This window comes from Pinus tabuliformis, chromosome 8 (assembly GCF_031772625.1).
Source record: "Pinus tabuliformis cultivar Carrire ecotype Pingquan chromosome 8, CPIR1, whole genome shotgun sequence".
In the NCBI taxonomy this organism is placed as follows: Eukaryota; Viridiplantae; Streptophyta; class Pinopsida; order Pinales; family Pinaceae; genus Pinus; species Pinus tabuliformis.
Window position 1 is genome coordinate 1,746,558,408 of NC_142294.1, and position 19,892 is coordinate 1,746,578,299.

General features: G+C 36.9%; 1 non-coding gene across 1 annotated transcript; it reads right to left on the reverse strand.

The window, feature by feature from the left end:
- Positions 1–8,023: 8,023 nt before the first annotated feature.
- Positions 8,024–8,138, reverse strand: LOC149243096 (U5 spliceosomal RNA). Its single transcript, XR_016246865.1, has one exon. It is a non-coding gene; the product is annotated as a U5 spliceosomal RNA (small nuclear RNA).
- Between the last annotated feature and the right edge of the window lie 11,754 nt (positions 8,139–19,892).

Sequence of the window (19,892 nt, forward strand, 5' to 3'; positions counted from 1 at the left end):
AGTTTGTTCTTTACCATTGCTTTCTTGCATTTTTCGGGCTCACAAGTGACTGAGCAGTTAGAGGCTTTGCTTCTCGAACAATTTTCTCAGCGATGCGCGATTAGCAGAAACTGCCTCCATTCCTTGATCCGGGCTTCTCTGATGCATTTTCTCCTTTAGCGCCTTTTTCTTCACTGAGTATAAAGCTTCAAAATTTGTAAAAATACTACTTTCGTGAGCTCTTGACCTTGAGCATTAAACTGCCTATTGATATCAGCATTGTTCAATACTCATTCAACCATGGCTATAAATGAAAGATCTGTACTGGATGGCTCAGCAGCGTTCTGTGAATCTGCGGCTCTGTCGCATGTGGGCGTCTTTTCTCTGTCTTTGAACATTGGATTTTTACCCTTTTTCCTCATAGCTTCCTGTACATTGTTTTGTGTAACTTTTATTTTTTCGTTCCTGCAGTTCACACATGAGGATAGAGTAATGATAATAAAAATCGACAGGAAAGCTTTAAATGCTACGGATATGCAAAAACATGCCACTTAACTTAACCTGGCTCTTCGAACAACACAAAACCATCTTTCATTAACAACTGGCGTAGATTTTATTAATTATCATTAAAGCGCGTATCCAGTTCTTGGTTTATGGAAAACTTTTCTTGAATGCTGAGTCAGGGAAAATCTGTGATGGAACATTTTTGCGATTCGCATCACAGCATCGCGTTATTGCAGTATCGCATTACCGCAATTTCATTGTGATGTGTTATCGCAAGGTTGCTCGATCGCGCTATTGCAAGATCGCTGATCGCAAAATCGCAGTATTGCAAAATCGCAAATCGCTGTGATTGTTAAATCGTTATGTGTTTTTCATGCAATTTTGCGATATGCGATATCGCATATCGCATATCGGCGATTTTTTAAGGTTTCCCAATGTGAGTGTTTATTAATGCATGCGATGCGATGGAGTTCGCATCGCAGTCTCGCAGTTTATCATTTTTACTCATAAGGAAATGTCCTATCATTCTTTGCGCGATGCGATGTTTCTTAAGGAGTAAAATACATGAGCCTTAATTGATTTTTTTATTTTTTTTTACTAAGGGTACCTAGTGTTATTGCTAATACTAAATAAAGCGGGGGGTTGTTGGTGGCCACAAAAGAAGGGAATGAAATAATATACACATTGGTAGCCAAAATAAAAAGATAAATTGAAACATGACTTCTGTTAATAAATGGAAAATTTTGAAACTGTATAAATGAAAAATGAAAACAAACTAGCTTGAATGGTGGTATCCTATATCTCAGAAGAGCTATGATGGCTACCCACCTCCACTAGACTATCTTATAATGAGTCTCGAAGGATTTTTTACCATAAAGAAGCAATGAGAAACAGTAAACATCCAAAATCTTAACCCTAGGGGATGAAAAATCAAAAGGCTTATGTGTGGCGATAGGGTAAGTTGGAATGTCAACTTCCCAGGGTTGTAACTTTGGCATACGATCTCCTTTTAGGGTGCTCAATAGCTTATTGGAAGGTGTGTAGCTTGTGAGTTACTATAGTGCACAAATCCTCTCCATGTGCTCTCTCCTTATCCATCTCGACTACTTTTCTTGTCTATGGAACAAATGCACTCGAAAATAATGAAACCCCTTTTCCTCCTACTAACTCGGTTATAACATAGCCCAATAGCCTACTAGTGGTTAAGTTTGACTCCTTCAACCCTTAACTAGAGTCACAATATTGACTCTTCTCGAGTTTTCTTCATCATGATCATGTGGCTAGCCCCTTTTCTGCTAATAACAGGGGATAATGTGGCATCCTCTCAAATTATGGTGGTGAATTTCAATAGGTCAACTTCTGGGAGGCATAAATTTCTCATATAATCTCTAATTGAGGTGATTCTTATGTAGTTTGAAAGGTATCGATGTCTAGATTATAGAATCTAGGTCCAAGTAAAGTCAAGAATACATGAAGTGTTCATTTAAGGCCTCAAGATGCCTCCCGAAGGTTTTGACCTAAAATTTCAAAACTGTGACCGTCGGTAAAAGTGGTCATGTGCATTGATTCCTCCACTTTTTCCACTCTAAATGCATCAAGATGGATGAGAAATAATATAATGATCAATCCAGATCAACAATATGTTAGAATTAATGGTGAAATTTACAGCTAGTTGTTTTAAGGATAGGATTGAGACTCTAAGATTAGGTCTCAGATCCTACTATCTAGGGAGTGATTGAAACCACCCTTTTAGTGTGAAAGCCTATATGTACTAGGTTGTTCTCCTGATTGAATATTGAGTGTGTATTGTGATGTGCTTGGGCACTCTCCAAGTATCCACCTAGAGGCACTCTCCAAGTATCTCACCTAGAGAACCACTTAATTAATATAATATCAATTTTTATCATGGTATCGAGGCTGTAGGGTTGTTGATCCTATACGTTGAGGGAAGGTCGTGACTGAGGTGAAATCGTTGCTTGGATTGGGGGGCTAATCACACCGATCCCACTGTGTCCCTTCCACACATTCTCATTTTTTTAATCATCGAAGATCTAGAGTGTACAGTCGTGAAGACCTTCGCGAGTCCGTGGTGCTAACTCGCGCCGACCTTGTTTGTTGCGGATTGTTGTGAGGTGGTTGCCATTTGGCAAGAGCGAAGTCATGTGGAAAGATTGTCGTGCTGAGTGCTTGAGCTGTCCACAAGCCTGCGTGAACACTTGTGCTGAGGATTGGTGTGGAGTGCAAGCAGGTTGTTGCAGACTGTCGAGGAGGAATCGCTGAAGAGATCTACTCGAGAGGTGTTAGAGAGATCTTTTATTTGGATAGCAGAGATCTGTTTCTTGGTAGATCGCGTGTGAGTAACTTGCAGTGGTGGATCACTCATGAGTGAGTTGCGTTGGATCTGCTGCATGGTGGATTGACGAAGGTATCTGTGCATTGAGGTTGGATTTGCGATGCAGCGTGGTCAAGGAGGAGGACCATGGTGGAAGAGTCTTCAGACTATTGTTGCTTGTTCATCACTTCATGAGACTCAAACCAGTGACTACTGAAGGAGCCGTTCACGGTAAAATATCTAGAGCCATACAAGAGCATGAAGAATAGAAAGTCTAAGGAAATTCATTGTGTAATACAATGCAGAATTAATGTGACATGTTTTGAATCCATTATGGCCGTCATATAATTCAGCGTGTTTTATGGGTGAAATTTAGTGTTTTCTCAACAAATTTGTGATGAAATAAGTAAAGATCAACGGTAGAAAATTTGGAGTGTTGTCCGAGTAGAATTACGCTAACACGCATCGACTGTTGCTGTTGTAAAATTAAAATTTGAAGCGAGTCTTTTGAATAGAGATACTACCAAGGTTGTGCCTCGAAAGCTGCAGAGATCCGACGACTGAGAGGAGGATTTGATCCAACCGTTCTGAGACGAAATTCAATCCGCAACGGTCTTCTTGCCATTACCATATCACTTCTATGGGTTGCTATAAATCCCCCAGCAGGTAGTTCAGGAATCGGTGGGGGCTTTCAATTTCCATAAGGGCTTCATAATTGCACATGGCAGAAAAGTGAATAGCGTCAGAAGATCCACTAGCCTTGGATGCAATGTTTGCCTAATAGTTTGCATCTTCTCTAGCATTTGGCGGCTCCACATCTGAAGAGGTACTGGCCATTGTTACAAATTCTGTAAAGATTGTTGGCTTTCGAAAGACTTTCAGTATAACTGAGTTGGTGAGCATTAGCTATATAAATTGCTTCTTTTTTTTAGAATATAATTTTGAATTCAATTCCCTCTGCCGTACTGGGGAACATTTGAAAATTTTGTAAATGAGGGTTAAGGATGTGGTAATTGTGGACCTTACTTTATCCAATTTCATATTCTCTTTGAACCACTAGACTAAGCATTTGGATAGCAACGATCTGTATTGCTGCCAGCAGATTTGTCCTGGAAATTTAAATTTTTTGAGTAACCTAGAAGTTGCAGGTTGTGGAGATCTGAAAACCAATTGGGTAAATTTCTCTTCTAAGTTATTATATGCCACAATGAAAATGTGAAAGTTCGTGCTGATTTGAACCCATCTTCAGAAATATGTGCATCAGAATTAGATATTGATAGTGTTTCCGGCTTGTGAGAGATCGTTTTGTTGCTCGTCGCCAGAGCCGAGGGCATAAGACCTGCGTGGCACAAAAGTCATAGTCTACAAGGTTCTACAGTTAAAGATCTGCCAAAGGGAGAAGTTTCCCGCCTACGTGGTTACGAGGTTGTTAGAGCTCGTTATAGGACCATGTGGAGTCAAAAAGAAATCTCAAAGCAAGATAAGCTGGACTTTAACAACATGTCTATATTTTTAGATATTTTTTATTCTAATGATGATGATTTCTCATGTGGCATTCAGAAGAATTAGAATGGGTAGTATGTTCGAGTTAGAAGAAATTTCAGAAAAACAATGTGGTTCTGTTGATGACCACGAGAATCAAGAGGCATGGTTTTTTGTGCAAGGTCCTGAGATTGAAGACAAACGAGCTAATCTTCAGGAAGGGTATAAAGAGGAATAAAGTGTTGAAGATCAATGGGACAACCCACATGAAGTTGATTGCAAAAACGTGGCAGAAGAAGACAAAGCTGGAGAGAATTTAAATTGTGATGATTTCATTAATATTTTTGTGTGTACAGACGTTACATCAATGAATGATGAAGACATCATAGCTGAATTTCAGATGGTTGACACTGGAAATAGTGAGAGGGAAAATTCTCCTATCCAGCCTGTCATAATCTTGAGAAGGGAGAGAATAAGAATTCAAGCTTTCCATCACTGGGGAAGAAATGAGGTGAAGAGACATCACTACCTCATGGCGAGGAAAGCGAAGATGAAGCCTTGACTCAAGATGAACAAGCATGGACTCTCAAGAAAAAAGACCAAAATGAAAACCTCTGTTACCAAGTTTTTTCATGTTTTAATTGTAAGCCTAGCTGAGACTAGACCAACAGGCATATGTTATTTTTTCAGTACCCTTTCTCCATTAAGGGGGAGTGTTAGAATTAATGGAGAAAGTTACACTTGGTTGTCTTAAGGATAGGATTGAGACTCTAATATTAGGTCTCAGATCCTACTATCTAGGGAGTGGTTGAAACCACCCTGTTAGTGTGAAAGCCTATATGTACTAGGTTGTTCTCCTTATTGAATATTGAGTGTGTATTGTGATGTGCTTGGGCACTCTCCAGGTATCTCACCTAGAGAGCCACTTAATTAATAGAATATCGATTTTATCACAATAATCACAGGGTTCTAAGTGGGATTGTTATAATACTCATGGATGGATTTTTCCCACATGGTTTCAAACCTTTTCACCATGGAGTGCCTTAAAAGAACACCTTATGGTCTATCACTGAAAGCTTCCCCATGGGAATTTCAACTATTTTGTTCATTTAAGCATAAAAATAGTAATTGATGTATATGAGATCTAAAGGAAATTAATCTTCACAATAAAGATTTTAGTATTTTATGAGATTTGTTGTGATGAATTGATCTAGTGTTATACCCATAGTAGTTTATAGGTCAGCTAAAAATTATATTTTAGTGGAAGTAATTAGATATGTTGAGTTGCATAAGTTTTAAGTTCTTAATTCTAGTGAAATTAGAACGAACCTAAATCCATCTTAAGAAATAAAAACATTTACATATCAAGAAATTTGATTCTTTTAATGCTTGATAAATTCAAAATTAACATAGATCTATGTATGATTTTCATTATCTTCTATAATAATGAACCCAATTTTCAAAGATTTAGATAAGTGATGGAGGATTTTAAATAACACACGTCGATGATGATGATTAATGTCCAGTAATGTCATATATGGTCTATAGGACCTTAATATAGTAAGTTATTACTAATTTTATTTTTATTGTCAAAAAAAATTAAGAGAAACATTTTGAGATCTCCATAGTTTTATTGAGTTAAAAGGTAGAGAAGGTTGTTTGTGTGAAAAATATTTTGAAATTTAGATCTAATATAAATATAAGTTGGCCAATCTAACATAGGTGTTTTTCATCTTCAACCCTCTTAGTGTCACAAATGCGACACACTCTTTCATGTCATGGTGTTTTGGAGATTGATCAATGCTAAGTGTTAGTATGGAGTTTATGAGAATTTTTTATTATTTTAGCAATGCTTATTTTCTTCTTTACAATAGTCAAGATAAAGAGAGAATTTTGATTTTCGAGATATGAATTGAACACTTCCATGTAATACATTGGTTTCTATTTTCGTCTTTGTCTTTATCGCCAAACAATTTTTCCATAAATTTTGATGTAATAATATTTTTAATATTATCCTTATTCTACAAAATGATCTCCTTTATCCCCTAGTGGTCTAGCCAAGATTGGGCATTCTATGCCATCCTCGATTTAGTTTAAAGTGGTTTTGGCTAAAGTTAGAAACAATTTTAGGAAACATCTTGTCTTCCATGTTGTCTAACCTCTTCTTATACATAAGATACCTAGTCATAGATATGCTTTCATTAGGGAAACAACTTGCTTAATGAGAATAAAATATGGTGTATTTTCTTTAATCTTGAGATTATATGTTATAAATCACTTTTGAATTTGTACTATCTTCCTCCATGACTTTGGAGATATTGCACCCACAAACCTCACATCCATATAAAATAATAGGGTGATGGGAACCTCAAAGAGGATTTTTTTGCTTCTTTTTTTTTTTTTTTTTTTTTTATCTCATATCCAAACATTTGTGAACTTACAATTATTTTGTCCATAATAAACTTTCCATCTTTCATTTATCCCTTTCTCAATGCTATAATTCTATTTGAACCTCTCATAATAAAAATTCCAAAATAATTATATATAAAAACTTCCTGCCAAATTATTGTTATAATATATAAAAACATTCACAATTTTTAATTTAATTATCAAAACTTTTTATTTGATGATGATGATGATGATGATGGTGGTTAACGTCCGCTGAGACCAAATAACAATTTGTAAAATTAACAATTTTCTATACAAAATTATAATAACCCTATTAACATAATAAATAATAAATATATTCGCTTCAAAAAAAACAAAACCAAACCAATGCATAATCATTCCCTATACAAAATTATAATAACCCTATTAACATAATAAATAATAAATATATTTTTTAGAGTCTGGACTCGGATAATGCATAATCATTCCCAATACTTTTATTTGTACTAACAAATAAATTATTTTCCATAATTTTCCTAAAATTTATGAACATTAATAATCCCCCAAATATTTACCCTATTAACATAAAAATAATGAATATATTCACTTAAAAAAACGAAACAAAACCAACACATACTCTCATTGCCAATACTTTTATTTGTACTAATAAATAAATTATTTTCCATAATTTTCCTAAAATTTATTAACATTAATAATCCCCTAAATAAATTATTTTCCATAATTTTCCTAAAATTTATTAACATTAATAATCCCCCTAAATACGAAAGTATTTAACTGTTCTCATAATTTTTTAACATTTTTTCACATACAAAACTTGTTTGGATATACTAAATTACTAATTGCGCTGAATATAAATATATTTAAAATTTTTCTAAATTCTAAATACAAAAGTATCCAACTGTTTTCATAATTTTTGTTTGGATATACTAAATTACCAATTGCGTTGAATATAAATATATTTAAAATATATTTAAAAATTTTCTAAATTCTAAATACAAAAGTATCCAACTGGTTTCATAATTTTTTAACAATTTTTCATGTGCAAAACTTCTTGGGATATACTAAGTCACCAATTACGTTGAATATAGTGCATTTTAAAGTTTTTCTAAATTAAGTTAATTCCTTTAATTTCTCCAGCCTCCTAAACCAATTAGGTTGAATATGATATATTACAAATTTTAAATTTTTCGAAGATAAGCTAATTCCATATATATTCTGCGCAGCCTCCCCCCTAAAATACTTTCATGACTTGATCAAATGAAGATTGATGTTTGAATTGTGAGCCTCTCGCCTCATGATGAGGTAGAAGCATCCAAAAACATGATGAGGTAGAAGCATCCAAAAATTGGCGTATGCCGCTGATTGTGGCCAACACACGGTATTCTTTAGTAAAAGGCGAAAGAATAGTTCGCTTTGTGTTGACCACACGGCTCCGTACCCTTTACCATCAATTCCCCGCATATTTATGCGTTTTCCCTCTATTTTATGTACAACACCACCGATGTGGGACAAAAATACCACACTTTGCATTTCCCATCCTTAGTGCAGGAGAAAAAAGAGTCGTCTTTACGTCAGCGCGTCTTTCAACTTGAATCAATTTAAAAATTTAGCAAAATGGAGCGCGTTATATTTTTTTTATTTTATGGCCCTCTATATTAAAGGTATGGTTGGTGGTGAACTAATTTTATTAGTTCTATAATCTAGCAATGGTATGGGATTATAGTAATCACTTGCATTTGACATTAGTTAGTTTTTTTGTTTGTGAGGTTTTTTTTTATGTTTCATTATTTTGAGATTAATCTTTTCTCATTCAATTTCATCGTCTTATTCGGCTTTTTTCTGAGGTTGGACTATATAATATTCTGCCTTTTTCTAAGACTCTTCATTTTGGGTCGTCCGAGACTCAATCGACTAATTGACCGACTAGATCTACGTCACAGTCACATTAGCACAACAGAGGTTTTGGTTTTATTTCCACCACACTACTACTCTACGACGAGCAAGTTCCAATCTTGGCGATATAACAACATTACTGTCATCTCTTCGAATTCCAAGCACCACACCTAATTAAACCTGAGGAGCTAAAGGGTCGCTAGAAGGCCTAGCTCCAGTGTCCGTCGTAACTAGACCTGCCCCGCCGCGGTCCCTTTAGGCAGAGGTGACCTACTCTGAGAGCTCTTTGAAAAGAAGAAGGACGAGGAGGATAAACAGGATATACTTTCGAACCTTAGCCAATTAGAACAACAGATGTAAAAAGAGCCCTTTCTCATGAGCCCTAAAAGCCTGGTAGAAAGAGTAACCCTAAAGAGGAGCCTCGTTGAAATAGCCTAAGTTCAAATAAAGAGCCCCGGCTCAAATAGACCTGGTTTCAATAGCCCTGGTTTCAAGAGGAGCCTAATGAGCTTGGTTACACAAATGAGGTTACACGTACAGGTTTGATTTTGTTACTCGATGAGGGAAGGGATGATGGATGATCCCTACCGCTTTTCGAACCGCAAAGCAGTAAGCCATGTAAGAAATTTTGCCAGATTTTCATTCTCTGCAAGAGAAATTCCAGTTTGGGGGCAGAAGCCCTATTTGACTGCCTGCTCTGTTCCATCGACTGACTTTGCGCCATCTGGTAGCATGCCCTCCTACAGTGTTCTCTGCCTGCGTACCAACAGTAATAACAAAGAAAACAATTGATGTTGGAGCATAGTAATTTTTCATTATATACAAAGGGATGGGAAGGAGACAGACATAGCAAGCAAGATTCTCTTATCTATGCGAGCAATGACGAGCGAACGAATATGATATTCTTATCTATGCGAGCAACGTCGAGCGAACGAGTAGAAAGTGGAGAAGCAGGGACTTATTATCAGAACTGAACAGTGAGGTAATATGGCATATGTTTGGAAACCTATGATATCTATGACATCTGTGTTGGTTAAGTTGATTTGACAGAGGTTAACGCAAATCACATCATTTATACGTGTTCCTTGCTAATAATTTATTGTGAACACATTTCGTTCGATTCAGCATTATGCATGCAGAGTCCTAATACGTGTGATACATGTAAGTTACTGTTGTTATTATATAATATGGCTGCTATGAATAAAGTTATATTGTTTGAAAATCAATTAGTAGTGATCTGAGCGCTTTCGCTTTTGCTTCGGCTCGACTTTGTTGGTGTATATCAAGTAAGTAAAAGCATTAGTAACGTTAATATGCATTTGATCAATCTTGTAATTGTCAAACAATGTCGTCATTATGGTTCCTTAGGGGATGCTACTGATTAAACTCTGTATACGTGATTTCCCTAGGACATTTTTTGACCAACCACTCTATTGCTTTTGCTTTCACCCTCGGATCCTTACAATAGTGGAGGATTGTTTGGATGGAGGACCAGACACGCATAGTGGGTCATTGAGGACCAAAACCAGAAGCATAGTGTTTGATTGATGGAGGACCAGAACCTAGAGTGTTGGATGGATTGAGGACCAGACCACGCGTAGTGTTTCAGTTAAGACCGGAACCTTACAATGGTGTTTCATTGAGGACCTGACTTGGTAGTGTTTGACCAGACCCCTACTTTATCACCTTTTGCTTTGAAGGAACCTCTATACTGCTTACTAGACATTACTTCTTCATTCACTATAGACAAGCCCAAAACCTACCTAGCCATTTAGCCTCAGACCTGAAAAGACAGAATGGTTGTGTAGGTTCTCCCAACTATCTCATTTGAACTGAACCCAGTAAGTAAGTTGAATAAGTAAGGTAAGGCTATACACACACGTATTTCAAGCCACCTTTAGTCAAATATAGGGTGTGCTCCTAACCCTCAACCTGTTCTTTTTGTTCATGGCCAGGATCCCTGATTAGGAGCCACATCGCAGCAGGTCCCTAGTGGACGGGTTAGTTACCTGTCTACTAGGTCTAACTCCTTTTTTTAAGAAGAAAACCTCTCAATCTCTTATCTTCGGATATATATTTAGTTACAGTAGCGAGTCCAAGTGGAAACAGTTAGAAGAGCCAAGCAAAGTAAGGTAAACCCATTGGAATCATTCATGTTCAACCTGCTCAATGGAAGTATCGCCATAACTATATGAGCAACATTTTCTCTTTGTTTTCTACTTTCCACCATTGCAATAAAGTTAGCTACACCATCACTTGGTTTTTCTTCTGTGGGATGTTTACTTTTAGAAAGGCTTGTACCTTATTCTCATGGGTTTTTACTACGGTTTTCTTGTTTCCCATAGAAATTTTCTTGAATAGGCTAAATTTCCTGCCCCAAAAAGTTGTTACAACTTTTAACCTGATGCCAAATTGTACCTGTGATCTGTGATTCTTCCTTTTTAACTTAATCTTAATTAGAGATGTCTTGCCTTCTTCACAAGGGAAGTATTTAGATATAGATCTCAGTGTCTATATGCCATGTTCTAGCTAAAAGTATTCAAAAGGAACTCCTTGTACTTCCTTATTGTCTCGTTTGATTGAGGCAAGACACAACCTGATTGTCTCGTTTGATTGAGGCAACAAGAAGTAGGAAGAGATTCTTCTTCTAATTCTTGTATGATCTTTCTTGTTATCATTATTGCTTGCATAAATGAGCTATAAGTATTTTGTCACTTACAGTATTATAGCTTGTTGAGTCGCATCTGCTCCCATCCATGCCTTGTCTTCCTTATGTTGAGTACTTTTTCATTCATCTAATGCATAGTGGAGAATCAAAATTCTAATTCCAAGGCTACCTTGATAATAACAACTTGAATTCAATAGCGAAAAGTTAGAGCTTGCTTGCCTTGATTCCTTATTATGCTATCTTTCCAGGTTTACTGATGGATGGAATTCATACTCGAAATAAGGTTTGAATTCTAGCTTTCATTAATACTCGATTTAAGGTAATATTGCTTGATTGAATTAATGATTCATGTTTTTCTTTATATTGCATGTCTCAGAACTGCTCTCTTATTTATGCCTCCTCTGAATTGCAAACTTGACATATTTTTTCCTCTAACTCTTCCCTCTGTTTTCTACTTTCCACCTTTGCACTAAAGTTAGCTACACCATCACTTGGTTTTTCTTCTATGGATGTTTTCTTTTAGAAAGGCTTGTACCTTACTCCCATGGGTTAGAAATTTTCTTGAATAGGCTAAATTCTCTCTCGCAAAAATCCTTCAAAAAGTTGTCAAAACGCTTCACATGATGCCAGTTTGTAGCTCATTCTCATGTTTCACTTTATATTGCATGTCTTAGAACTACTCTCTTATTTCTCCCTCCTCTTAATTGCAAAATTGGCATATTTTGTCATTGACCCTTGTATTAAGTTGCTACTTTCGTAGCATCTTAGATGGATTGTGTATACAAAAAGGAAGGCTAAATTTCTTCCCACAAAATTCCTTCAAAAAGTTGTCAAAACCCTTCACACAATGCCACTTTGTACCTCACTCTCATGTTTTTCTTTATATTGCATGTCTCAGTATTGCTCTCTTATTTCTGCCTCCTCTGAATTGCAAACTTGACATATTTTGTCATTAACCCATGTATTAAGTTGATATTTTCGTAGCATCTTAGATGGATTCTATATATAGAAAGGAAAACCCTATACATTGCAATGCCACATGCAACTTTGATTTATGCACTGCATTTCCTTTTAGAATAGACCATTCAAGGTTATGGCAGTAAATTTTCATTCTCAAAAGTAGAATTTAATGAGGAGAAGAAAATCTAGGGATAATTAAGGTCTTTGTTTGGCATTAATGGCAACCATGTCTTATCTCTGCTCGATAACCAATTCTATCGAGATATTCCCATTACTGCAAATTCTAGGAAAATGATTAGCTAGTGGTTTTGACATTTTGTTCACTCCTTGAGCAGTCTCTGGTTGCAGGCTTCATCTCTCTTTATTTCTTGAAAATTCATCTTATATATGTTTATGAGACAATGAACATTACATCAAGAATTATGCATCTTTCTTTATAAGGGAGTTCTTTGGCTATTGTGTTGAATTCTTCAGCGCAGGTTTCCTCAGAAATATCCTATTAGAATAACTTTGAAAAATAAAACATCTCTGTTAGAATAACTTTGAAAAATAAAACTTCTCTATTAGAATAACTTTGAAAAATAATACATCTCAAAAATTGTTCTTTCCATGCCAAAATGTTATTATAAATTTGAGCTAGTTCACTTTCTCATACACATTAATGTAGTTATGTTCTCATATCAATCATAGCCCTTTTGCAAATTTCGACACTTAGTCCTCATCAATTACAACTTTAAAACAAAATCTAGCTTGATAATAGTAGCATCTACTAGACAAGATCTTTAGAATGACTTTGAAAAATAAAACATCTCAAAAAATGTTCTTTCCATGCCAAAATATTATTATAAATTTGAGCTAGTTCACTTTCTGATACACATTAATGTAGTTATGTTCTCATATCAAACACAACCCCTTTGCAAATTTCGACACTTAGTCCTCATCAGTTACAACTTTAAAGCAAAATTTAGCTTGATAACATTAGCATCTACTAGACAAGCTCTTATCGAAAGTAACATAAATTAATTGAAAATGAATCGTTAACTAAATATACTATGCAAAACACTTTGTCCTCATGTTAGAATACCCTATACATCGCAATGCCAGAGGCAGCTTTGGTCTAGAAAATATTTTCTGTTGACTTGGAACAAGCATGTAACATAGATTACTAGTGCATTAAGGTTGTGCCATTGTAGATTTCAAATGCAACAATGTCATTGACCCTGGTATTAAGTTGCAACTTTCGTAGCATCTTAGATGGATTATGTAGTGGAGAACCAAAACTCTAATTCCAAATCTTCCTTGATAATAACAACTCGAATTCAATAGCGAGAAGTTAGAGCTTGCTTGCTTTGATAACTTATTATACTATCTTTCCGTGTTTACTGATAGATGGAATCCATACTGGAATTCAATAGCGAGAAGTTAGAGTTTTCTTTTTTTGATTACTTATTATACTATCTTTCCGGGTTTACTGATGGATGGAATTCATACTCGAAATAAGGTTCGAATTCTAGCTTTCATTAATACTCAATTAAGGTAATATTGCTTGATTGAATTAATGATTCATGTTTTTCTTTATATTGCATGTCTCATAACTGCTCGCTTATTTATGCCTCCTTTGAATTGCAAACTTGACATATTTTGTCCTCTAAATCTTCCCTCTGTTTTATACTTTCCACCTTTGCACTAAAGTTAGCTACACCATCACTTGGTTTTTCTTCTATTGGATGTTTTCTTTTCAGAAAGGCTTGTAGCTTATTCTCATGGGTTTTTACCACGGTTTGCTTGTTTCCCATAGAAATTTTCTTGAATAGGCTAAATTTCCTCTCGCAAAAATCCTTCAAAAAGTTGTCAAAACGCTTCACATGATGCCATTTTGTAGCTCACTCTCATGTTTCGCTTTATATTTCATGTCTTAGAACTGCTCTCTTATTTCTACCTCCTCTGAATTGCAAACTTGACATATTTTGTCATTGACCCTTGTATTAAGTTGCTACTTTCGTAGCATCTTAGATGGATTGTGTATACAGAAAGGAAGGCTAAATTTCCTCCCGCAAAAATCCTTCAAAAATTTGTCAAAACCCTTCACATGATGCCAGTTTGTACCTCACTCTCATGTTTTGCTTTATATTGCATGTCTCGGAACTGCTCTCTTATTTTTGCCTCCTCTGAATTGCAAACTTGACATATTTTTTCATTGACCCTTGTATTAAGTTGGTACTTTTGTAGCATCTTATATGGATTGCGTATACAGAAAATAAAACCCTACACTTCGCAATGCCACAGGAAGTTTTCATCTGTGCACTGCATTTCCTTTTGGAATAGACCATTCAAGGTCAAGGTAGTGAATTTTCATTCTCAAAAGTAGAATTTAATTAGGAGAAGGAAATATAGTCATAACTAAGGTCTTTGTTTGTAATTAATGACAATCATGTATTATCTTTGCTCGATAACTGATTCTACCGAGTTATTCCCATTACTGCAAATTCTAGGAAAATGCTTAGCTAGTGGTTTTGACATTTTGTTCACTCCTTGAGTAGTCTCTAGTTGCAGGCTTCATCTCTCTTTCTTTCTTGAAAATGCATATTATATCTGTTTATGAAACAATGAAAATTACATCAATAATTATGCATCTTTCTTTATAAGGGAGTTCTTTGGTTACTATGTTGAATTCTCCAGCGCAGGTTTCCTCAAAAATATCCTGTTAGAAAAGCTTTGAAAAATAAAACATCTCAAAAAATGTTCTTTCCATGCCAAAATATTATTATAAATTTGAGCCAGTTCACTTTATGATACACATAAATGTAGTTATGTTCTCATATCAAACATAGCCCTTTTGCAAATTTCAACACTTAGTTGTCATTAGTTATAGCTTGAAAGCAAAATCTAGCTTGATAATAGTAGCATCTACTAGACAAGATCTTTAGAATAACTTACTGTTGTACCAACTGCTAGCACTATATCGACCAGTAGAAGAACCTACAACACTATAACTTGTTGTTGTACCAACTGCTAGCACAATGGGACTTCTCACCATTCAACGGGCAGGCACTACTTGAAAGAAATCTACTACAACCAATGATTGGGGACACTTTTCACATACTAACATCGGTTTTATAGAGCATCTTGTAGCCCTCATAAGAGGTGGTGACGTCAATCATCTCTTGCCGATTACAAATGCAAAGGGGTGGGCTTCCAGTACATAGATACATGCTTTTTCTTTTCTTGCAAACTTGAAACCTGGGCACTACATGAAGATTCCTCCATGTGTTCAATCTTATAAACAAATTTATGAACCACAAGTATCATTCTTTCACTTCTTCTATAGTGTTCAATCTTATAAAAAAAATTTTGAACCACAAATATGTTTTTGTCACAGAGTTCAATTTTTTATTAACTATATTTGAGTCTAGCGGCTAACTTGTGGATATACACAACTTGTGGGCTTGTGGGCACAATAGTTGCAGGTACAATCAATCTATGCATTGCATGGTGAATGCTGATAGGTATAAAGAATATTTGTGATGTGGATTCTCTGCTTCCTGACAGCGAAGGACAAAGTAGCCTTTGATGCATCAGTCATATGGGGTCTAGTTGCTTCGAAACACCTTTTTGGGCCACTTGGGCCATACAAAAACTTGGTGTGGTTATTCCTAACGGGTGAAATTCTCCCCGTGATAGTATGGATTTTAAGAAATTTATTCCCCAAAGCACAATCATTGGAATTGATCAACACGCCAGTGCTCTTCAGTCACTAATTAAGTCATCTTCCTTCTAGGGGTGTTGAATATCAATTGAAATGTACTGGTATGACAACTGAGTGCTACATAGGTTGTTGCAAGCCTCAAATGGTTAAGCATGTTTTCTTGCATTGTAAAGTTGCCAAAATGTTTTGTGCTTGGATTTTCTACTGAGTATAATGTTCTCTTTGTCTCTATAGTGCATCTAATCATATTTCACACTCGGGAATGATCTCTAATTATTCTTTTTCCCTACAACTTACATCTGGGCCCTCTGATCAGTAATAGTAGAGCACTAAGATTTGTGGGGCCAGTGATAGCAGAGCACTTCAATCTCTTCCTACTAGGAGTTAAAGTGGTGATGTTCAAATGGGTGTGGAGGCTAGCTCCCAATCTGAACTTCTGCTAGCATGTGACATAGTATTAGAATTGCCATGCTTGTAGAAAGCAAACAAAACAATGAAATCATCAAAGCATTTACTTATTGGAGGTGTGTCTGCAGAAAGAGGCTTAGAAGGTACCATAGGAAGGGGATTAGGTTTAGAAGGTACCATAGAAGGTGGTTTATCACCCGCAAGCATCTACACTATTTGTATGATACTATGACAAGCTTTAGGATGAGGATGAGAACACAACAAACCCAGTTGAAGAACCAGTGCAACTTCTTCAATGAGGGCTCATTAAGAAGTTTGCAATCATCTGCTTGTAAAAGCTTCCCCTAGGAATGCAACTCCCAAACGCAATTCACCAAGCCTAACTCTTCAAGAGATCTCTTCGACTCAATGGGTCTTCTTGCACAAGCTACTTGAACCAATAAAACCCAAACTACATGGGTCATGTGATAAAAAGTCAGTAGGTATGAGACAGAGTTTCAGTTGCTTTTTTCATGATATCTGATATTATCCATGAATGCGTTGTTTGTTTCCAAGACATAAGAGATAAAATAAAAAACTGGCCTCAACTATCAGCTATGATCCACATCGTTTACAAGTAATCCAGAAATATTTGCTCCAGAATTTGATATATGGAACCAAATTCTCTAGGCTTCTTAGCTTTGCTACTCATATAGCATTAAGGTTGACTAATCATTCGGTGCACTATTATTTATAAGTTAAACAATACACCTTATGTTCACTATAGTAAGAGTTCTGTTTCAATAACAAGAAGCTTATAACCCTAACAGATTGGGTAACTCTCTACTAGCAAACATATTCCGTGCAGACACAGTCCAAAACTCTCTGGAACTCATGGTTTGGAAATTAGATCTGTCAAATCCAGTTCCATTGTTCCTCCCGCTTAAGGTAGGGACTAGTTGCCGCGTAGCCCTCCTTGTTAAAATTTCTCCTTGCTTGCATGTTAGAAGGCTTGAGAGGTTCGTTTGTTCGTGAAAGGTGCATGTTTGTTCGTCCATCCATTTGTGAGCACATCTTGCATGTTTGCTTGTCTGTCCTTTCGTGAAAAAATCTTTGCATGATCATCTGTTTGTGAGCACATCTCTTCACATGCATCATTTGTTCCTGCATTGGTGAACCTGTCCTTCTGGATGTGCTCCGTTCATTTGTGTTTGTACCTGTACTTGCAGTCACTCATGACAAGACAACATCAAATCCAAAAAAATCCTAGCGTACAATGATACATGATCATTTCGGATGCAGGTGACTAGGAGAGGTAACAAGGTTGCGAGGCGGGATGGAGGCTCCCGACACTGCTGATGAAAATTGTGCAAGAGTCACTGGGTGATGAAGATGGGAAATCTGGATCGACATTAACTGTCCACGGGGTTTGGATCGGCTGGAGGAAAAAATTGCACAATTTTTGGGAGGAAAATTCTGGGCTATAGTAAGGCTGGGTAGGAAAAATATGCACAGTTTCCAGAACAAGTGTGCAGTGGGAGCTTGGTATCCAAAAATGTGCAATTCCTGGAGGGAACTAGCAGTCTACTGCTGGGTCACTGGCAGCAAAAACTGCGCAATTCCTGAGGGGAACTGGCAGTCAGCTGCTAGAGCTTGGTAGAAAAAGCTGCGCAACTCCTGGAGGGAATTGGCAGTCCACTACCGGGAGCTGCTGGAGGGAAATATGCACTAATGCTGGGAGGCTGGGCTACTGATCACCTCTGCATAGTTTCTGAGCTGAGTGAACTACTGGGAAGTATAGGGCTTGCTCATGAAAACTATGCAATTTTCTTAGTTAGCAACTGGTCGATTGTCGGGAGGCCTGGCTAGAAAAACAACACAAATTTCTGAGGGAGACAGGGACGGGCACTAGGTATCTCTCCGGCCTATCTGCGCAATTTTTTAATTCAGCGGAGTGGGTAAGGTCAATAGCCTCTGCGCAATTTTTGAAGGGAGTGAGTCTCGGGGTGGCTCCCGGGTCAAACTCTCTGGTTGACCAACATGAAAGCTAATTGATTTGCTTGCGGGTAGCGCAACTTGAAACAGATTTCTTGATGCTTCTCCAATGTTTTGGGTGACAGTCGATCGAGTCGATAGCGAGGTGATGGTCCGACTATCAGAGGGGAGTCTAGTCGTCAGAACTTCAGCAAAATGACTAGGTGTGTGAACGAGTGAAAGATGCATATGTGATCTTGAAAACACACACCCACATGACTTGACAACAAGGTGACTCAAACCATCTAGACACACATACTCAACATGACTGACCGACGGTGTGAGCGACAAGCACAACACTTGTGATTGATAGTTGATCGACCATGACGACGCTTGCGCGACAGTGAAGGTGACTCCGTGTACGAGTGTGGCAGATGTTTTCATAGAAAACACAACAAATTCACACAAAGCGAAGACTTTGAGCACAACCAGAACATGGTTGCAAGCATGAATTTAACCTCAACATTCAAAAACTTTGGTGAAATGAACAATCAAGGTGGATGCGAAGACTCACAAAAGCTCATAGAGTGGAACTAAGTGTGTGTAGTAATAAAGTGAAACTCTCAAGGGAGGCTCCGAAATTGTGTGCAGGCCAAAACTTTAGAGTGTGGTTGTAGCCACTACAACAAACCTACAACAAATGTGCTATAATTTCCTCTTCGCTCTCGCACAACCTCATCTCTCTCTCTCTCTCTCTCTCTCTGAGAATAATAATAATAAACAATTTGAATATAATTCCCTCATATAAATCGAGGGTTACCTTCTAGGGAGAAAAACCCTAAATTAACATAACTTCTACCATCAGATCATCCACCTAATGAACGACCTATATTGACTACAAAATTATAATATTTTACTTTGGGGGTGTTTCTCCCAAACCCCTGATAAGGGGCGGTTGGGGGGGGGGGGGCTCATTAAAAGTATCCATCGCCCCCTTGGACCCCCCTGACATCTATAATACAGGTGGTGTTGCCACCACTTTTAGGAACTAAGGTCCAGTGCGGTTAAGACCTTAGAATCAAGAATATAATCAGGCTCCACACCCAATAAACCTTTCTATAATATGGAATTCTCATGAAGCTCTTATACTCAACATGTCACCTTCTTTCAAATTCTTACAATCCAATTTTAGCTCACTGGATCCACTGAAACCTATTACCTATTCAATATCCATAGAACGTGACTCTTTCTTGAGGATAAATCCCTCTTCATCATATCCATTTCCAACACCTATAATCTCCTCTCCCACTCTCCCTAATCCTTGGTGTAGATTCGAACCTCATAAAATCCCTGGAAGAAAAGCAAGGGGGTATAAGCATACTCAATTCCAACTCCATCCAATTTTAGGAAATAAGGGTGTCTTCTCACCAACTCAATCTAAAAACTATGAATGATGCTTTCACTTGGAACAATTGAAGAGGAGTGCAACAAGTGGCTTCCTAACCGGAACGTTTCCTAGTCATGAAGTCCATTATGACCTAGGAAATCTTCTTAGAAGCATCCATTCTCCCAAGCTATACCTTTGATTATTAGCATAT